The sequence below is a fragment of the Phalangium opilio genome, unplaced genomic scaffold (assembly GCF_054372755.1).
Source record: "Phalangium opilio isolate 3A_F unplaced genomic scaffold, DU_Popi_V2 ptg000085l_1, whole genome shotgun sequence".
NCBI lineage: Eukaryota > Metazoa > Arthropoda > Arachnida > Opiliones > Phalangiidae > Phalangium > Phalangium opilio.
The window spans coordinates 944,528-965,463 of record NW_028324190.1 but is presented as its reverse complement, the minus strand read 5'-3'; the positions used below and the strand labels follow the sequence as shown (position 1 = coordinate 965,463).

Here is a 20,936-nt window from a genome sequence, read left to right as displayed (position 1 = left end):
ACTTGGTCCGCTTCTATTCAATATTTATACTCGTAAAATTCATGATAATCAAAAGTTCTCGACAGTCAACGATTATGCGGACGACAATGCGACTACAACATCGAATGCAAATCCTTCATTAGCCATCGAACAGATGGAGTCAGACCTTAAAACATTAGAGTACAACTTACAACAAAGAGGCCTAATAATTAATAAGGCAAAAACCAAAGTTATGTTGTTTGCCCCAAAAAAACATAAAAAGTCGCTCATAATGAACATCACAAGCATTAATGGAGGACATATTGAGCGAGTAAAATCCTTCAAATATCTGGGAGTGTGGATAGATGAAGACCTACAATGGCAAGAACATATTGCATATATCCAAAAGAAAATAAAACAAAGAATCTGGATACTGAGACCTATTCAAAACGCAGTTAACGAAAAAGCGTTGCGGTTAATCATCAATGGTATAATACAACCCCTTTTTGACTATGGATCCATATTTTATAATAACGCTACTGCCTCTAAGCTAAAATGCTTACAGACGCTACAAAACTACTTAGCTAAATTTTTAACTAAGGCACCCAAGCGTTCCTCAGCTACCATAGCACGGAAGAATGCGAACTACTCCCCCCTTGATATTAAATATAAAATCAGTCTACTACAATTAATGTTCAGGGCAATGAACAATCAAGTTCCAGATTACATCACTGAACTCTTCATGATCAATGATAAAAGAAAATACCATACCAGAGGTAGTGACACAGACTTTACTGTCCCAAAGCTCATGACTAACCTAAGAGACAAGAGCACAAAAGTCAAAGGAGTTAAAGAATGGAATAGCCTACCACATGACATTAAAATTGAAAAACAACTACTTAATTTTACAAACAAACTCAATATTTTCTTTAACAGTATGTAAACTTAATCTCTAATGTAAACTAACTTGCATTTTTATGACTCACATATTTAATTCCTAATGTAAATTAAATTAATCTGGACCTGGCTGAAAATCAGTGTAAACTGAGACGGTGTTTCCAATAAAAAGCTTTTTATTATTATTATTATTATTATTATTATTATTATTATATGGAAATATTTTACGAAAACTGTCGATGTATCGAAATCGAAATGTAATTCATGTGATCAGCTTGTTTCCAGAGGCGGACTGACTGCAAAATCTGCTACTACTTCAAATATGATTTCGCATTTGAAATTACACCATAAAGAGGAGCATTCCAAATTTTTAGAAGAAACTCAAAACTTGGGCCAGAACACCAACCGTAAGCAACCAAATCTTCACGCTGCAGCATCATGTTCTTCCCAACTCACACTACGTGAAGCAATTGAAAGAAAAAGAACGTTTGATCCTGATCATCCTCGCGCTAAAGAAATTACGAAATTAATTTCAGAGTTTATTGCCACAGATTATCAACCGTTTTCTGTGGTTGAAAACATCGGCTTTCGGAAGTTGATTTCAAATTTGGAACCATGGTATAACTTGCCTTCTCGGCGATATTTTAGAGATACAGCACATCCACAACTGATGCAAACAGTGGAACAAAAAGTAAGAAACCTACTGGAACAAATAACCATGCTAAGTTGTACTTCCGATTTGTGGACATCAGACGCCAACAATGAGGCTTTTATAAGCTTGACGGCACATTTCATCGGTCCTGATTTTGTCAAAAATTATGTAGTGTTGGCGGTGAAACATGCACCTGGCCAGCACACATCTGCATTCAAAAGCGAATTGTTCAACTCAATTTTTGCACACTGGAACATCACAGATACGAAAATTCACGCTGTTGTAACTGATAATAGTAGTAACATAGTTCGAGCCGTAAAAGATAGCTCTTTCCACCATGTTCCCTGTATGGCGCATTCCTTACAATTGGTTCAAAAGGGCGTATTAGTTCAAAGGAGTGTTTCTGACCTATTGGCCATGGGCAGAAAGTTAGTCGGCCACTTTAAACATTCGCAACTGGCTTGTAACCGCCTAAAACAAATTCAATCGGATTTGGGAGTGGTTCAGCACGCGCTTATTCAAGATGTTCCTACCAGGTGGAACAGCAGTTTTTATATGCTAGAAAGATCTCTAGAACAAAAAGAGGTGTTGACAACCTACTGCACCGAAAACAAGCTTAAATGTTTCAGTCCATATCAGTAGTCGTTAATCGAAAAAATTGTTAAATTACTGCAACCTTTCGAAGAATTAACATGAACTGTGTCTCAGATAGACGTTACCGCTTCTGTGAACATTCCAGTGATATACGCTTTGGCGAAATTTTTGTCAAGTGACGATAACAACTTTAGCGGCGTTCTGACTATGAAATCTGAACTTTTGCAAAAACTCAACGAGCGATTTGTTTCTTTAGAATCAAACAAAGTTTGTTTGATTGCTACTATTCTTGGACAAAGTTTTCAGAAGGCAAGAAAGTGCTACCATTGGCAAAGAGTGGTTGAAGGAATTGGTCGAAAACGAGAAAAAAACTGATATGGAAGCCCCATTGTCCGAACCTACGCCGGCGAAGACGAGGAAAACTTCCGGTTTATGGAGCTTCTTAGAAGACATCGCTTCAACGACCACAAATGACCCCGAGCCTCAGAACCCAGAAGTTCATGAATTAGCCAAATATTTCAATGAACCTCTCGTTCCTAATAATGTTTGTGTTTTCAAATGGTGGCGCGCGAATAAAGAACGTTTTCCAATTCTGGCCAGCCTCGCTAAAATATATCTGTTGGCACCTCCATCCAGTGTTGAAAGCGAAAGATTATTTAGTACAACTGGAAAAATACTTACCAAATTAAGAAACCGACTAAAACCAAACATTGTGGAGAACCTTGCATTTTTAAAGGAAAATGTTAAATTGTGGGAATAAATAAACTTTGTGTTATTTGTTTCAATTAGTATTCATTGAGTACCTTATTTCTTGTCAAGTTTCTACCGGAAATACACGTTTACATTAAGCCGATATTGTCCGATATATCGGTGCATCCCTAGCCGATATTGGCCGATACCGAAATGAAAAAGATAGGTCGATATATCGGTGCATCCCTAGTCATGACTGTATCTGACAGATGATTTCGTTTTGTATTCTAACCAAACTCAATCATTTTGGATTGATAAGTTTTTTGAATTGACGTTTGAGATGGAGAGAAGATAAAAAGGCCAGCCAAAAAGGGTTATGTGGAAGCGGGTTACTTAAATATCTAAAGGTTTTGTGTAGGCTAGTTCGTAAATTAGTGGCCGCCTTAAGAGTTCTATAAAGCAAAGCGATTTAAATCAAAAAATAACTTGAGTTTTATTAGACAAAAAATTAACGGTAATTGAAAAAAACGAGTAAGTAAATTGAAACGAGGGTCGGGGGAATTAATGTTTAACTAACGACGCGAGGGTCTGATGTTTTCGAAGGCCTGAGCCAGGTTAGAACTGCTTTTATAGCAAGTCCTAACACAGAGCGTTGCCATAGTGAAAGAGGTTAACCTATACGAGTCGAGGATCGAGGCGCAAACTAACACGCAGCGCCTCTAGCGGGTGAAATTGGAAACAAGTTGGGAAAACCAAAATATTACCTCTCCGAGTGGAGATGACTATCACTACCCCTTAAACAACCTAAATATATGCATCTATCGCTTTTTTTTAATTCTTTGCAAGTGCAGGAATTCAATTTTAAAATAGTCAATTGTTCAAGCCTTTTCAATATCTCTCACTTGCTGTGGAAACTCTACCCCCCCCCTATATTATAAAACTTATCGACTTCATACATGTATATTATCATCATTACTTGTCTTAAATTACCTTCGACGGCTGAACGAGGTTCATCTTAAATAATATAGGGACGATGTCATATATTTTAACGTTCACTTTATTTACTTTTCATTTAATTCTGAAAGTACATTAGCCTCAGAAGACGGTATTTATAATATTGCATTAGGCTCAGAAGACAGTATTTATAGCACTTCAACAATACTTCAGTATATAAAAAGCAATAAATAACCTACTACATTAAACTGTACAGTAAAAGTTAAATATAACCTAATTAAAACCATAAAACCCACAATACATATGGGAACAAAAGGTTCTTGAAAACCATTTACCGAACAGTATTTATAATACTTCAACGTTCATATCTATATACAACATTGAATAGTTATTTAACATTATATATTGGAACCTTCAGTATAATTTAACATTAAACAAATTCGAACCATAAAAACAAACAGCGCATATGGGAAAAAAGGTTCTGGGAAAACCCATTTCGGAAGAAACATAATCGCAGTTGAATTATTAATATTAAAACACTTATCTTTAAATTATTGATTTTCCACTCTGACGTCTGAGCTATCCACGAATAAATTTATTAATAGCATTATCGAACGATGCAATGGATGTCAAATATTCATATCATAATACAAGCTAATTCGAACCATAAAAAGCCACAGCGCATGTGGGAAAAAGGCTCTGGGAAAACCCATTTGGGAGAAAACCATAATCACAATTGAATTATTAATATTAAAACACTTATTTTTAAATTGTTGATTTTCCACTCTGACGTCTGAGTTATCCACGAATAAATTGATTAATAGCATTAACAAACGATGCAATGGATGTCAAATATTCATGTCATAATACAAGCTAATTCGAGCCATAAAAACCCACAGCGCATGTGGGAAAAAAGGCTCTGGGAAAACCCATTTGGGAAAAAACCATAATTACAGTTGAATTATTAATATTAAAACACTTATTTTTATATTGTGAGTTGATTTTTCACTCTGACGTCTGAGCTATCCACGAATAAATTTATTAATAGCATTATCGAACGATGCAATGGATGTCAAATATTCATGTCATAATACAAGCTAATTCGAGCCATAAAAACCCACAGCGCATGTGGGAAAAAAGGCTCTGGGAAAACCCATTTGGGAAAAAACCACAATCAAATTAGGACTATTAATATTAAAAACTTCTTCAGACTGTTTAAGGATGAATGTTTGGTGGATAGCGTCCGAAAGAAAGCAATAACCTAGTAGATGAGGCGTAGTTCATAAAGTTTCGTTTTTTCGAAACTATTACATAAGTGTATTGGCGCTGTACGTTTCTGATAACAAAGACCAAGACGACTCCAGTTCCACAAAATAGGAAAACTCTGCCTCTTGGCGTTAAGTTTTTCTCCTTTCTGTATTTCCACTGCTAGACCGCTATGCAGCCCGCCCTTGTATTGCTCTACTTGCTGCTCCCATAACATTGAACGTGCTAGAACTATAGTTCTAGTCGATAAATTGCGGCGCAGTCCAACTTCCGCTTTGAGCGTTGGCCAACTTTTGAGGACGCTGCAGTGTTACCAACGGCAGATAACGCCGCCAGGAACATTTTCAAAATCACCTCGGCCGCGTTTTGCCGAAAAAAGGGGATTTTCGACTAGGACTGTTGAATTGTCGCCGATTATTCAGTCATTTCCGCTTCGCCATACCTAAAACATTTTTAAAGTACGCTATACAAAATTGCTCCATTCTTCACGAAACCTATGAAACTTGGTGCAACAGTTACACTTTGTTCAGTGGTTCGCCTTTACATGAACCCACAGTTGCCGCTCCAGATCTCAGTCATCTGACGCAACCATTTTAACGTTTTCAGAGTTGTATTTCACCTTTATTAAGCCTAAGGATAAGCCTTGAGATATATTTGCCGACGTATTTTCTGAAGAACCACAATAAATCACCTCAACGATTATCCCCATTAACTAATTATCACTATTACATACCTTGTTTACAATTTCGTTGACCTTGTCCTCCATGGTTACCCATGAACTAAACCAATGCGATTTCCCAGATCTCCTTTCGAGACTTTGCAGCCACGCTATTGGTTGGAAAATAAAGCTCAAATTTCCTACGAGAGGTGGCACTGGCGTAATGATTTTGGTTAATAACCGTGACGTTCGCGGATCCCATTGCCCTCTACATTATGGAAGCTAACGTCCGAGACTCCTTTGTCATCTGCTCCTGGTCGCGCCATTAGTTAGTCCGTCAGAGGTGTCAACATTGTTAGTCATCATATATCTCGCGCCACACGCAAGAGTCAATTGTTTGGGCAGACCATACCTATCAGACGTTGCTAACTTTTCAACTTGGGAAAGTATGTTATTTTTAACTTCACTACTAAGATCACCATTGACAACATCTACTGAAACCGAAACAGCCTTTTCCGTATTCATGTTTAAAAGCTTATTTTGATTGAATATGTTTACTTCCGCGTTAGTGGCGAAAAGATGTATCGCTTCTTTTGGGGGTACACGCTCAGGCGTTACCTCCAGACTACTAAAGAAATCAATATCATTTTGAGTCATACTTCCCACAGCCATTCTATTTAAAGCTTCAGCAAATATTTTATCATCTCTCTCTCATAATTTCCTCAAGTTCGGCAAATTCAAATTGCTCCCATATTGGGTTACCAATTAACGACGCGTAAGGATTATCTTTCTCACTTTGACCTTGAAATGCGAAATTATTGCAAACTGGTCTCAATTGGTTAAAGTCTCCAACTAGAACGACAGACACACCACCAAAATAATCAGGACAACCCATAATCTCTTGTAACCTAGCGTTTACCCGATTAAACACTTTCGCTCCAACCATCGAAATTTCGTCAATTATTACTAGTTTTACTTGACCATAGACTAACCTGCATTTATGAAGTGTTTCACTTTCCAATCTCGATATATTTCCACCAAATTGGCTAACCGGTAAACTAAAAGTACTGTGCAAAGTTGCCCCACCAATGTTAAAGGCAGCCTTGCCAGTAAGTGCGCAACGGATTACTTTCGCTTGCGATGGATTACTCCCAGGTTGTTTGTTGTAAAACCTTGACACAGATTCAAATATAGCACTAATCAAAAGACTTTTCCCCACACCAGCGCCCCCTGTAACAAAGAGACGCAACGGAGTTTCTTTGCTTTTTACCTGATACAAAACATGGTAATATATCTCTCTTTGTTTTGAATTCAATTTTCTAAGAAGGGCGTTGTACTCAGAGTCATTAATTAAGGTAATTGACGGAGAAACAGTATTTTCGGCATTGCCATCAATAATTTCTCTATTAATATTTCCTACAGGTTCTTGAACCGTATTAATTAAAAAATCGGAATCATCCATAGCTAAAGATCTATCAACTTCATTTCTATGTTCTAATTCAGGCTGGATATTAGTAACATCCAATTGAATTTCTCCATTTTCAAAATCTGCTACAGCCTGTTCCACGGCTTCTTCGTCAATTTCATTGTGAAATTCTTTCCTAGTTTCATTGTGAAATTCTTTCCAAATTTCATTAATAGTTTCGCGACAAAGCTGATATTCTGATTTCATATCCTTTGACAAAATACCATTACTTTCATCGCGCCAAGGCTTAAACAACATTAATTGTTCACGATAAAAGTTATCGGGATCTTTTTCTAAATTGAATCTTCTGTACCTAGTAATTTTAGCACGGCCACGTTTCCTAATAAACCCTGATTCATCTTTAAGTTTCAGCCATTTACCACAAGCTTCAACTTCATTGCTCTCTCCCTCATCAACATGATCGTGGGCGGCTTTAGTCACTCTACGGGCTTTGGAATATTCGTACCAGGCACCAAGTTGAGCTAACGTTATTGCCTCTAGTTCCTCTGGCCTTTGAACATAATGTTCTAGCATCCCAGAGGCAAAAACATCATTACTGTCTGCTGGTAGTTCTTCAATTTCAGATTGACTCTTAAGAATGTGTACACGATTTTCAGGGGCATTGGTGTTTATAAAAACACAGGCGCGACTGCACCTGGACACAGGAATTTGTAAACCACAGTAAGCCGCTTCCTGAGCGCTTACCTCGTGGGCATTCAAGAACTGATTAGCAATTAGTTTCAACTTCTGTTTTACTGTACATTTATCATTTTTTGCCTGTTTAGAAGCTTCGCGCAGAAGCAAAGACATCCCTCTTTGAGACTTTCATATATATGATACAATATACATAACCAGTGCGTAAGCATCAAGAACGAATTGAATGTTCATATTCGCCTGCCAAAGACGCAAAGCGCACGGATTGTAAGGATTAACTCTAGTATCTTTAGGGTGTCTTTTCAACAAAACTGTTTTCCTTTTGAGGTCATAAGTAACGGCAGAAATATATTCCACTTCTGACCAACCCAACTTAGCTAGCAACTCCTCAAAACAATCTACCCAAAACTTTGACCTTTCCTTACATCTGAGTTCTTCCTGTACGCTACCAGGCTCTCTCAAACCAGGGTCGTAAATTATGGTTCTGGGCATAGGTGGAAACGGGATTCCAAAACGACAAACGGAATTATTATCGACCTTCTTTCTACAAGTCGTTGTGTGTTTGTGAATTTGTAATCGTGTTAACAAATCTAAATGTTCGTCAGTGTGCTCAGCAGCACAAGAAATAACATTATCAATAAATTCCTCTACTTCCTTAACATTTGAGAGATCATTTTTAAGTTTTGGAGCATCTTTTATCCAAATCAAACCATGTTGGTGGGGCGAACCTCTTTGCTGTATTTCAACTCTAAAATAATTGTCTTCTATAACGCCAAGAGGATCTAATTTCTGTAGAGCCTTGCAAAGCCCGAAAACGGTGGTCAAAATATCTAGCGCAAGTAACAGGATCATCCTGAATCAGTTTTGCCCTTTCCGAAAAAATTAAATTATTAATATCATCGTTAGGTAAACTCTCCTGCCCAGAGGTTAGTCTCAAAATATTCAGTAGCTCAGGCCAATTACTTTCGGCAGCCGAAAACGTTATGAAAAAGGTAGCCGTACCAAGCTGTCTAATCATACCCATCAATTCCTTTTGTCTGTGTTGCCAATAAGAAGGCGAACTCTGTAGTCTTTCTAAAACCTTAAAACCATCATCCTGCTTAATTAAAGCATCAAGAGAACCTGCAGAGGCTAAAAGTCCAGCAGTATAATTCGACCCATCTGTTCTTTTAGTTTTCCTTATGCAAACCTGTATAGATTGACTAACTTTCAAGGTTTCCAATTTGACAAAAGAGTAAAACAATTTCGAATGAGTTTTAGCACAGCGCCTATCAATATTACGAAGCTCCCATTTAAAAATATCACCAAAACTTCCCTTAACCTTAAGGTTCATTTTTTGACACACGTAAATGCTCGGGAATGACAATTCTTCCGCATCCTCGTCAAAGAGTAAAGACATTGGGGTTTGACCTTCACCAGGAGCAAACTTCACATGCATGGTATTACTTGGCAAAAAATTACTTAAAGAAACTAATAATGTGTCTTGATTCCCAACTGTTAACGAACTACTTTCGTTGGGTTCATTCCACATATCATCGCTATCATTCTCTGCGTTTATTGGCGCTACTGGATTATCTCCTGATACATCAACTTGATTTACCTGACGGTCATTTTCGTCAACAATAAATTCAAGTTCTTCAGGAATGGGGTCTAATATGTCACTCTTAACGGTAATTCCATGTTTAACATACAAAGGCGTTTTTGCCAGAACGTTAAGGGCCTCTAAAATGACTTTGGGTCTCACAGTTTCGTACAAATAGGGTGTGTTATACTGCATTCTTATGATAAACTCAATTTGAATAGTATCCGTGTCTCGAGGTAACCTGGGTAAAACCGAGGCGGTGGACTCTACATTTATAGGGACGTTAACCACATTTCCTTTAATACCACGTTGTTGGTCACACCCTAACCTTCTTATTTGCATGAATGGTATTCGTGGTGATATCATTCTTTCTTCTAAATTACTTAAGTTACTTAATTGCGCAGGTATTTCAGGAAACACAAATCCATTTTCCCTTGAAAATTTTGGAATTTGCTTTCTCTTAACGGTTTTATTACAAGTACTACACAAAAATATTTCATCATTCAACTCTCTTTGTTCAATACCAGGGACTGACAAAAAATCTATGGACTTTACAATGGTGCCAGATGACTTAAAAAAAGATTTGAACATCGTTAACACGGCCACGTTGGGCCGTCTTTTATGCTATCAAAATAGGTCTGCTCTATAAGCGAGGGGTTTGCTCGCCTATCTGCGGCTGAAGATCTTTGTCTAGCACGTTCAACATCTCTATACTCGGGATCTTGGCGTTTAGCCGCCATACCCGTCTGGTTTCTAGCACGTTCAACATCTCTAAACTCGGGATCTTGGCGTTTAGCAGCCTTACAAGCCTGCGGCCGTATTCTGCAGAAAAGTTAAGCTCCTCCTTCTGCCCTTGGCTCTCTGATTGGACCGTCAACCATTGCCCTTGGCATTTTAATTGGCTACGTCTACCGATGACGTTACATGCCTTGGCTTAGTGATTGGAGGTTCAACAGGCAAAAATAAGCCTTTGAATTCAGTTCAGTTTGAGTTTCAAGTTGAACCAAATTTCGGTGTAAGGTCAGTGTACAGTGTAAATCATAGAGATACAAGAGGAACAGTTGAGAGTCATTTTTGTGACGGTTTTAGGGCATTCGCCCCTTCGCATGTGTGATGGGGTGAAAGACTGGTGGCGCCCCCCTATCGACGAGCGAAGGAGTTATTAATAAGGATGAGCTTAGAGTAGTGGCACTCTATTTTAACTCCCTATAGGGAATAATAAGTCAAACCCTCGGAGATGCCATTACTCCATTTTATACGAGCTAAGAGCGGAAAAACGTATTTTTAAATTTTACACCTGTAAAATCTTTTAAAAAACACTTGGAACTTGTATTTCTACTTACTTTCGAGGAAATACCACCGTTTTCTGAAGGTAAGAGTCTTTTTTTATACATTTATTTGTAATAAAGGCGAGCTAAGCCTTGGTCTTGTAAAACACGGCAGATTAGTGATTAGCGCGAGGATTAGCGTCGTTTTCAAAATCACTAATCTGCCGTGTTTTACAAGACCAAGGCTTAGCTCGCCTTAAATGTTTTTATTACAAATAAATGTATAAAAAAAGACTCTTACCTTCAGAAAACGGTGGTATTTCCTCGAAAGTAAGTTTTAAAAATACGTTTTTCCGCTCTCAGCTCGTATAAAATGGAGTAATGGCATCTCCGAGGGTTTGACTTATTATGCCCTATAGGGAGTTAACATAGAGTGCCACTACTATAAGCTCATCCTTATTAATAACTCCTTCGCTCGTCGATAGGGGGCGCCACCAGTCATTCACCCTATCACACATGCGAAGGAGGAGAAGCGAAAAATCCCTCACAAAAACGTTCAAGGACCGCTTTCCCCAATAGTTTGTCTAGGCTTTAATAGTGTTATAATGTCTATGGTGTAAATTTTTCGCCAAAGGTCAGTGCTGCAACCTTTCACCGGAAACGTTTAAGCTATTAACGCCACCTATCATATGAACTGAATAGTAATTTCGTGCCGTCTGCTCTTTTTTAATTTTAAATGACGTCAACGTATTTGAGACAGCCGCTTGTTAAGGTAACATCGTTTAATGTGTAGTAAGTTATATATTTTCACGTAAATAATGTGCTTGCCATATTTGTATAAAAAATTAAAAACCAATTGTAATTGTCGAATTAAGTATTAAACTTTCTTTGAATTCTTTCCCTGTTTCCATGTTGTTACTTTGATAACATCGAACCACAACTGCCTAAGCATCCGTGAAGGGCACATAGATTTTTGTGTCAGTAGTTTTATTTGGTAATGGTGAAACAGTAATTTTTTCATTCCTGTGTAATTTATCTTCAACTTTTGAAGTTGTAATTACATGTATATTTATATGTTCTAACATTGGTAAGATTTATTTGTAGTTATTGTATTGAATTATACATAGTAATGAAACATGTTTAAAAAACTGAAAAAGGCGCCGCATTCCCTCTATGAGTTGAAGGTTGTACCCTTGCTGGTCACCAGCCCGAAGTGAGGACAAAGATGTGATAACATATCACAAAGCAGGTAAATGATGTCCACCGCTAACGGAGAACCCTTTCCCGAGGTGTCAATGAAAGGCATTCCTCAACAATATTCCACTTGTTATAGAAGAACGTGAAGCTCAGCGTATTGCAAATTTGGTAAGTTCTCGTAATGTATTAACCATGTTATTAACATTATTTTTTGTTGCAGGTGGGTGCAAGCTTCTTGAATAGCCTTCCTCCAGTTTTTGCTGAAGATTCCTCAAAGAGCCTTCTGCTTTCCATGAACATGGTGCTCATCCAATTGCCACTGAAGAACACAGAAATGGTCATAAGAATGGTTTCTATTCGACGTAGGGTATAATAGTCCACCTTCTGAAAATTTCATTTGGACATTTTTTTGAGATAGAGGGTTGCTGCAAAGTCAGTTTACCATTAAGAGTTACTGCGGTGTCCTTTGAATTTTATTCTTCACTTCAACATTTCATTGTTCTTTTTTCCACCAATCCTTGCTATTGTTTCTGCATGCATCGCCTTCCTTTATTGTTTCATTTATAAATGGGCTAAACTTTCTTATAGCTCAGTCGCTGCCTAGTAAGAAAAGCAAGAAATGCTCATAGCTTCCGCTAATGCATGATTGGATGCCCTACTCATGTTTGCGTCTGTTTGGCAAATAATGACTGAAAATGAATGGGCTAAGAATGAATACGAAAAGCTAAGCTTTGAAAATAAAAGGTTTAGACTGGAAACCGAGAGTATTCAAGCCAACATAATGACCGAACTGAAAAATTTCAGCCAGAAAATAATGACTAGTTTTGTTTTTTGAAGACATGCTCAACTTTACTGTAGATAATTTTCTTAATGCCATGATAGGTTGTTTGAATAAAGTTTCCCTGTATTTCGATTATTTTCAATGTTCAATTTGGCAAGCACTTTCTTCATGACGGCATGAACTCTCTCTGATTATTTGTGATTTTATAGTACTCATTGTAGATATTCTATTTATTCATTTTCACTATAGTTGCTTTAATATCCAATTTGACACGTACTTCTTTCATTCTCTCATTATAAATAGTTATTTTTTTCGCGTTTAATCCATTTAATATACTAAATGCGCTATTTTCACGTATTTTATGATTTATTTCTCGCATACGTGTTAGTTTACTGTTAACTTATATTGTAATTAAGGAGACGCTTCATTTAATAAGCCAATTAAATTTATTGCATGGGTTATATGCATGCATTGAATAATTTATTAGATAGACTTCATAACATTATTTGAATTATTTGGACTTTTGTTATCATTGACTGTTATTAAAAGGGGTTGTGAGCCTGTGTGGATAAAGCTTGTCATCCTCATAGCGCTAAGTGGAGCCGGGGAGGGGTTTAAAAATGAAGAAAACGTCTGTTACCGCCTTTATTGCATTAAAACCGTTAATGGCATGTTTTTAATCTGTTCACATTAGAATTATGTTGATGATGTCTAGCCTTTTCTCAAGATGACATTATTTATAACCAGCATGCCAGCACCCAATCAGTCCCGATACACTCTCAAACCCAAAAATTCGGCAATTTATTTTCCACGTGTATTAAATTTTACAAATTTCTGACTGTCAAGAGTTCATTGCTTTTTTCTGTTGCATGATTGCAATTTACATCCTCCGAAGTCTTCATGACCACATACCTATTCTAAATATAACTTAACTATTCTATTGTCATTCATTAGACCTATTTCAGATTTACCATATTCATATTTTATGAGAAACAAAGGGTTGATTATACCAATTGCTGCATACTGAAATGCTTACTTTTCAAGTAACTGTTCATTGGGAAGGTGTAAATATGGGTACTGGTTATGTTTTATAAGTTACGTCGATTTGCAGTTGTAAAGCGCTAAGCGGGTGATCCGCGACTTCCAGTATTAGTTGCGAGGCGCAAATGGCTTGACACTAAGTCTCTGGATAAGCTTGTTCGTCCATGAGAATATGATAATTGCCAAAAATGTTAGTGCCACAAGAGCATGAAAGAATCATGGAGTTGCTCTTGCGATTTTGGTCATGCTAAGTGCTCAAATAAGGCTTTAACCATTCAGTTACCACGGGCGATCAGCCCTCTCACTTTTTTACTGCAGTGACTTCTATACTGCGATCGTCAGTTGCCACACAATCTGAACAAGTAATAAATCATAAAAAAATAAATTATATGGTGTGTTTTTATTTAAATCGGATTTTTAAGGGGGAAAATTAAAGAGTTTAGTTGAATACTTCATAAATTAATTAATCCTTCATAACTTACACTCACCACTTTACTCGGCACGTTGATCAACGTCGGGAGGTTGAAAAAAGTGTTGAAATGTCGTCTGCTGTAAGTGCGATCAGCACATAGCGTTACCGAAGAAACCATTAAAACCGGTGTTTAACCGGTAACTCATTTGTCAGTTTATGAAAAACCATTTTGAATTTGGGGTATAATTTAATAGTTTACATCTGAGTCTGCGCGGAATTTGCACCAATCACTGAGCCAAGGCATGTAACGTCATCGGTAGACGTAGCCAATTAAAATGCCAAGGGCAGAAGATGGAGCTTAACTTTTCTGCAGAATACGGCCGCTGGTAGATACATGTTTTTAACATCGTGATTGGGCATAAAAGTAAGCTAGATCTTTTGGAAAACGCAGTGTTATCACGTATCTATGGTGTAGTGGTTATCACGTCCGCTTCTACGCTTCGAGCCCTGGTAGATACATGTTTTGACCATCGTGATTTGGCATAAATATAGGCTAGATCCCTTGAAAAACTGCCAATTACTACGTATCTATGGTGTAGTGGTTATCACGTCTGCTTCACACGCGGAAGGTCCCAGGTTCGAGCCCTGCTCGATACATATTTTTACCATCGTGATTGGGCATAAAAATAAGCTAGATCTTTTGGAAAACTCAGTGTTATCACGTGTCTATGGTGTAGTGGTTATCACGTCCACTTCCACGCGGAAGGCCCCAGGTTCAAGCCCTGGTAGATACATGTTTTGATCATCGTGATTGGACATAAAAATAAGCTATTTCTCTTGGAAAACGCAGTGTTATCACGTATCTATGGTGTAGTGGTTATCACGTCCGATTCCACGCGGAAGGTCCCAGGTTCAAGCCCTGGTAGATACGTGTTTTGACCATCGTGATTGGGCATAAAAATAAGCTAGATCTTTTGGAAAACTCGTTGTGATCATGTATCTATGGTGTAGTGGTTATCAAGTCCGCCTAAGTCGCGGAAGGTCCAAGGTTCGAGCCCTGGTAGGTAAATGTTTTTACAATCGTGATTGGGAATAAAAAGAAGCTAGATCTTTTGGAAATCTCAATGTTATCACGTATATATGGTGTTGTGGTTATCACGTCCGCTTCACACGCGGAAGGTCCCAGGTTCGAGCCCTGGTAGATACATGTTTTGACCATCGTGATTGGGCTTAAAAATAAGCTAGATCTCTTGGAAAACGCAGTGTTATCACATATCTATGGTGTAGTTATTATCACGTCCGCCTAACACGCGGAAGGTCCCAAGATCGAGACCTGATGGATACATGTTTTAACCATCGTGATTGGGCATAAAAATAAGCTAGATTTTTAGGAAAACTTAGTGTGATCATGTATATATGGTGTAGTGTTTATCACGTTCGCTTTACACGCGGAAGGTCCCAGGTTCGAGCCCTGGTAGGTAAATTTTTTACAATCGTGATTGGGTATAAAAAGAAGCTAGATCTTTTGGAAATCTCAATGTGATCATGTATCTATTGTGTTGTGGTTATCAAGTCCTCTTAACACGCGGAAGGTCCTAGGTTCGAGCCATGGTAGGTAAATGTTTTTACAATCGTGATTGGGCATAAAAAGAAGCCATATCTTTTGGAAATCTCAATGTTATCGCTTATATATGGTGTAGTGGTTATCACGTCCGCTTCACACGCGGAAGGTCCCAGGTTCGAGACCTGGTAGATACATGCTTTTTCCATCGTGATTGGGCATAAAAAGAAGCTAGATCTTTTGGAAATCTCAATGTGATCATGTATCTATGGTGTAGTGGTTATCAAGTTCTCTTAACACGCGGAAGGTCCTAGGTTCGAGCTTTGGTAGATACATGTTTTGACCATCGTGATTGAACATAAAAATAAGCTAGATCTCTTGGAAAACGCAGTGTTATCACGTGTCTATGGTGTAGTGGTTATCACGTCCGATTCTACGCGGAAGGTCCCAGGTTCAAGCCCTGGTAGATACATGTTTTGACCATCGTGATTGGGCATAAAAATAAGCTAGATCTTTTGGAAAACTCAGTGTGATCATGTATCTATGGTGTAATGGTTATCATGTCCGCTTCACACGTGGAAGGTCGCAGGTTCGAGACCTGGTAGATACATGCTTTTACCATCGTGATTGGGCATAAAAGTAAGCTAGATCTCTTGGAAATCGCAGTGTTATCACGTGTCTATGGTGTAGTGGTTATCACGTCCGCTTCCACGCGGAAGGTCCCAGGTTCAAGCCCTGGTAGATACATGTTTTGATCATCGTGATTGGACATAAAAATAAGCTAGATCTCTTGGAAAACGCATTGTTATCACGTATCTATGGTGTAGTGGTTATCGCGTCCGCTTCACACGCGGAAGGTCCCAGGTTCGAGCTTTGGTAGATACATGTTTTGACCATCGTGATTGAACATAAAAATAAGCTAGATCTCTTGGAAAACGCAGAATTATCACGTGTCTATGGTGTAGTGGTTATCACGTCCGATTCCACGCGGAAGGTCCCAGGTTCAAGCCCTGGTAGATACATGTTTTGACCATCGTGATTGGGCATAAAAGTAAGCTAGATCTTTTGGAAAACGCAGGGTTATCACGTCCGCTTCTACGCTTCGAGCCCTGGTAGATACATTTTTGACCATCGTGATTTGGCATAAATATAGGCTAGATCCCTTGAAAAACTGCCAATTACTACGTATCTATGGTGTAGTGGTTATCACGTCTGCTTCACACGCGGAAGGTCCCAGGTTCGAGCCCTGCTCGATACATATTTTTACCATCGTGATTGGGCATAAAAATAAGCTAGATCTTTTGGAAAACTCAGTGTTATTACGTGTCTATGGTGTAGTGGTTATCACGTCCACTTCCACGCGGAAGGCCCCAGGTTCAAGCCCTGGTAGATACATGTTTTGATCATCGTGATTGGACATAAAAATAAGCTAGATCTCTTGGAAAACGCAGAATTATCACGTGTCTATGGTGTAGTGGTTATCACGTCCGATTCCACGCGGAAGGTCCCAGGTTCAAGCCCTGGTAGATACATGTTTTGACCATCGTGATTGGGCATAAAAATAAGCTACATCTTTTGGAAAACTCAGTGTGATCATGTATCTATGGTGTAGTGGTTATCAAGTCCGCCTAAGTCGCGGAAGGCCCCAGGTTCGAGGTCTGGTAGATACATGTTTTGACCATCGCGATAGGGCATAAAAATAAGCTACATCTTTTCGAAAACTCAGAGTGATTATGTATCTGTGGTGTAGGGGCTATCACTTCCGCTTCAGACGCGGAAGTTCACAGGTTCGAGCCCTGGTAAATACATGTTTTGACCATCGTGATTGGGCATAAAAAACAGCTAGATCTCTTGAAAAATTCAGAACTACTACGTATCTATGGTGTAGTGGTTATCACGTCCGCCTAACACGCGGAAGGTCCCAGGTTCGAGCCCTGATAGATACATGTTTTTACCATCGTGATTGGGAATAAAATTAAGCTAGATCTTTTGGAAAACTCAGTTTGTTCATGTATCTATGGTGTAGTGGTTATCAAGTCCGCCTAACACGCGGAAGGTCCCATGTTCAAGCCCTGGTAGATACATGTTTTGACCATCGTGATTGGGCATAAAAATAAGCTAGATCTTTTGGAAAACTCAGTGTTATCATGTGTCTATGGTGTAGTGGTTATCACGTCCGCTTCCACGCGGAAGGCCCCAGGTTCAAGCCCTGGTAGATACATGTTTTGACCATCGTGATTGGGCATAAAAAACAGCTAGATCTCTTGACAAATTCAGAAGTACTACGTATCTATGGTGTAGTGGTTATCACGTCCGCCTAACACGCGGAAGGTCCCAGGTTCGAGCCCTGATAGATACATGTTTTTACCATCGTGATTGGGAATAAAAATTAGCTAGATCTTTTGGAAAACTCAGTGTGTTCATGTATCTATGGTGTAGTGGTTATCAAGTCCGCCTAACACGCGGAAGGTCCCATGTTCAAGCCCTGGTAGGTAAATGTTTTTACAATCGTGATTGGGAATAAAAAGAAGCTGGATCTTTTGGAAATCTCAATGTCATAACGTATATATGGTGTAGTGGTTGTCACGTCTGCTACACACGGGAAAGGTCCCGGGTTCGAGCCCTGGTAGATACGTGTTTTGACCATCGTGATTGGGCTTAAAAATAAGCTAGATCTTTTGGAAAACTCAGTGTGATCATGTATCTATGGTGTAGTGGTTATCATGTCCGCTTCACACGCGGAGGTCGCAGGTTCGAGACCTGGTAGATACATGCTTTTACCATCGTGATTGGGCATAAAAGCAAGCTAGATGTTTAGGAAAACTCAGTGTGGTCATGTATATATGGTGTAGTAGTTATCACGTCCGCTTCACACGCGGAAGGTCTCAGGTTCGAGCCCTGCTAGATATGTGTTTAGCCCATCGTGATTGGGCATCAAAATAAGCTAGATCTCTTGAAAAACTTAGGTTTACTACGTATCTATGGTGTAGTGGTTATCACGTCCGCTTCACACCTGGAAGGTCGCAGGTTCGAGACCTGGTAGATACATGCTTTTACCGTCGTGAATGGGAATAAAAAGAAGCTAGATCTTTTGGAAATATCAATGTGATCATGTATATATGGTGTAGTGGTTATCACGTCCGCTTCACACGCGGAAGGTCCCATGTTCGAACCTTGGTAGATACACGTTTTGACCATCGTGCTTGGGCATAAAAATAAGCTAGATCTCTTGAAAAACCCAGGATTACTACACTCTTAGAAAAAAGGTTCTTTGATGGTTTTTCCTAGAACCCAACATTTCTAGTTAGAACTTAAAGGGTTCTGGAGTGTGAATTAAGGTTCTTTATGTAACGTTAAAGTTGTTTCTAGAATCTTGGGTTCTAAATTTAAAGGGATAGAATCGGATTTATCTGAGTTGGTCAAACTAACATTGGGTTTCTATAAATTAACCACCACTAAAAACATGGGGGTCAGTAGAAATTGCGAGAAACATTTATTATTTAAAATAAACGTGAATAAAAATTTAAATTTTGAACGCCAGATTTTAAATCGGTCGCCATTTTCAACCCATTACCTACGTAGGTAAAGTTCGGCCTCTGATTGGTTGCTAGTAGTTGGAATGAAAACTGTCGTTTTAGGAGTAAAAAGTAGTAGGAACGAGAATTAGCCTTTTCACACTTATGGCCGCGCATGAGCAGTTGTAATGTTTCGCGCCTTGAGTTTTACGCTTCTATGGAGTTAACGTGTAAAATGAACTACGATGGACGAGTTTTAGAATATTTTGTGATTTATTATTAAAATAAAATGCCTCGTATTTAAACCGAGAGAGTAAAATTAAAACCACGTTAAGAAATAAACAGTGTTTAACTTCTAATTGAAACGGTGCAATGATAATAATTGGTTTAAACTCACTAAGCCTCGGCGAACGTATGGGATCGCCGATGCCGTGCCGAAAGTCGGCAGCGTTACCCCGCGTAGTGACGGAACTCCCGTCAATCTGTATCATACTGCGCCCACAGAATGAATCCCCTTACCAGTAGGAAAAACACTACGGAGCCTAAGAGACTTATGACGTCGAAATTGGTAGAGACGAACTAGTAACGTTTTTCGGTGGTTCGACTCTGTATCACCAGGTGTCTTTAATCGTAATTTAAAAATCATTAATTAAACTAAAATATAAAAACATATATATTTTCAGAATCCTTATTTGTCTATCTATCGAAATAAATTAACCTTATAGGGATTTATTGCAATGAAATTAAAAGAAAGTATCCTTTTAACCTTCGTTCAATAGAAAAGTGTTTCGGAAAACCACAGCTACAAACCTATCCAATTAATTTTACGACGGCATTTGGAAGTCTGGAACAACGTTAGATTTCGCCATCACTCGGCTGACCTAAGATAATAAACCTTTCGCTTCGAAAGATGGAATCGCTTAACTAATGTTATTCCCTTCGACCAACATGACAGTTAAGTGAAGGAATATGGTCGGTTTTTATTCTTGATAAAAGAAGTCGGCCGACTGTGGGAGCGTGTAGGACATTACAAAGCTGCACGGCTATTCACGTGACCCATTACGTACCGATCGTTGGAATGTCGGGTAGAATGCCTACCAACTAGTCGATACATCGAGTGATCAACTTCGGTGAACCAGCGGTCAAACAGACCACTACACACCAAGCGGGTGCTCTATCTAATTTGTCCCTTAATTTTCGATGAAATTTGTATTATATTGAAATTTTTTCAAAGTTTATACTCCTGCCTGGTTTGCTCTTGGTCTTATAAAAGACGCTTTCCTAATTAAGGTTATATTTTAAGGTACATACATTCAAGTGAAAATGCAAGAAGTATGTAATTTGGTATATAACTATAAATAAAATATTTTAGCTCTAAGTTTGAAGAAAGTGTCCCACCCTCGAATTCATTGTGCACACTTCTTACGTGCATTTCCTTCCCTAATTTTTCACTTAAGATCGTTTTAAAAAAGAACAATTGAACATTTTTAACAGACTTGACTAATATTGTCGTTTGAAATGAAGCGTACTCGTGACGTTTTGCCTTCTAAAATCAGAAAATGGGATTCGAATCACGGGTATGAATAAGAACCGCGCAATTGCGTGAATCTTTGACGGAAACACTGCCATTATGAGGGTAGACGTTTCTTGTAACTTTAACCGATAGCCACTCCATCCTATCCCTAACGATGATAATGGAGTAGAAGACAATAAGTGCATTGGTTTCTATGTGGTTTAGGAGAAAAAACAGTTGCGTGGTGGTGTTGTTGGAAACTAATAAGTATATATTAG

At 38.5% G+C, this 20,936-nt stretch overlaps 1 long non-coding RNA gene and 10 other non-coding genes across 11 annotated transcripts; 10 read left to right on the top strand and 1 right to left on the bottom strand.

Annotated features, from left to right (window-relative positions):
* Positions 1 to 4,703: 4,703 nt before the first annotated feature.
* LOC149650625 (uncharacterized) lies at positions 4,704 to 5,802 on the bottom strand. Its single transcript, XR_016371527.1, has 3 exons — positions 5,745 to 5,802; positions 5,531 to 5,680; positions 4,704 to 5,453 (listed from the first exon to the last, which is right to left on the bottom strand). It is a non-coding gene; the product is annotated as an uncharacterized LOC149650625 (long non-coding RNA).
* Positions 5,803 to 14,653: 8,851 nt separating this feature from the next.
* On the top strand, positions 14,654 to 14,726 carry TRNAV-CAC (transfer RNA valine (anticodon CAC)). Its single transcript has one exon. It is a non-coding gene; the product is annotated as a tRNA-Val (tRNA).
* Positions 14,727 to 15,203: 477 nt separating this feature from the next.
* On the top strand, positions 15,204 to 15,276 carry TRNAV-CAC (transfer RNA valine (anticodon CAC)). Its single transcript has one exon. It is a non-coding gene; the product is annotated as a tRNA-Val (tRNA).
* Positions 15,277 to 15,756: 480 nt separating this feature from the next.
* TRNAV-CAC (transfer RNA valine (anticodon CAC)) lies at positions 15,757 to 15,827 on the top strand. Its single transcript has one exon. It is a non-coding gene; the product is annotated as a tRNA-Val (tRNA).
* A 340-nt stretch (positions 15,828 to 16,167) lies between these two features.
* TRNAV-CAC (transfer RNA valine (anticodon CAC)) lies at positions 16,168 to 16,240 on the top strand. Its single transcript has one exon. It is a non-coding gene; the product is annotated as a tRNA-Val (tRNA).
* A 202-nt stretch (positions 16,241 to 16,442) lies between these two features.
* TRNAV-CAC (transfer RNA valine (anticodon CAC)) lies at positions 16,443 to 16,515 on the top strand. Its single transcript has one exon. It is a non-coding gene; the product is annotated as a tRNA-Val (tRNA).
* Positions 16,516 to 16,815: 300 nt separating this feature from the next.
* On the top strand, positions 16,816 to 16,888 carry TRNAV-CAC (transfer RNA valine (anticodon CAC)). Its single transcript has one exon. It is a non-coding gene; the product is annotated as a tRNA-Val (tRNA).
* A 615-nt stretch (positions 16,889 to 17,503) lies between these two features.
* TRNAV-AAC (transfer RNA valine (anticodon AAC)) lies at positions 17,504 to 17,576 on the top strand. The gene has a single exon. It is a non-coding gene; the product is annotated as a tRNA-Val (tRNA).
* Positions 17,577 to 17,916: 340 nt separating this feature from the next.
* Positions 17,917 to 17,989, top strand: TRNAV-AAC (transfer RNA valine (anticodon AAC)). Its single transcript has one exon. It is a non-coding gene; the product is annotated as a tRNA-Val (tRNA).
* A 341-nt stretch (positions 17,990 to 18,330) lies between these two features.
* On the top strand, positions 18,331 to 18,402 carry TRNAV-CAC (transfer RNA valine (anticodon CAC)). Its single transcript has one exon. It is a non-coding gene; the product is annotated as a tRNA-Val (tRNA).
* Positions 18,403 to 18,743: 341 nt separating this feature from the next.
* On the top strand, positions 18,744 to 18,816 carry TRNAV-CAC (transfer RNA valine (anticodon CAC)). The gene has a single exon. It is a non-coding gene; the product is annotated as a tRNA-Val (tRNA).
* Positions 18,817 to 20,936: the final 2,120 nt, after the last annotated feature.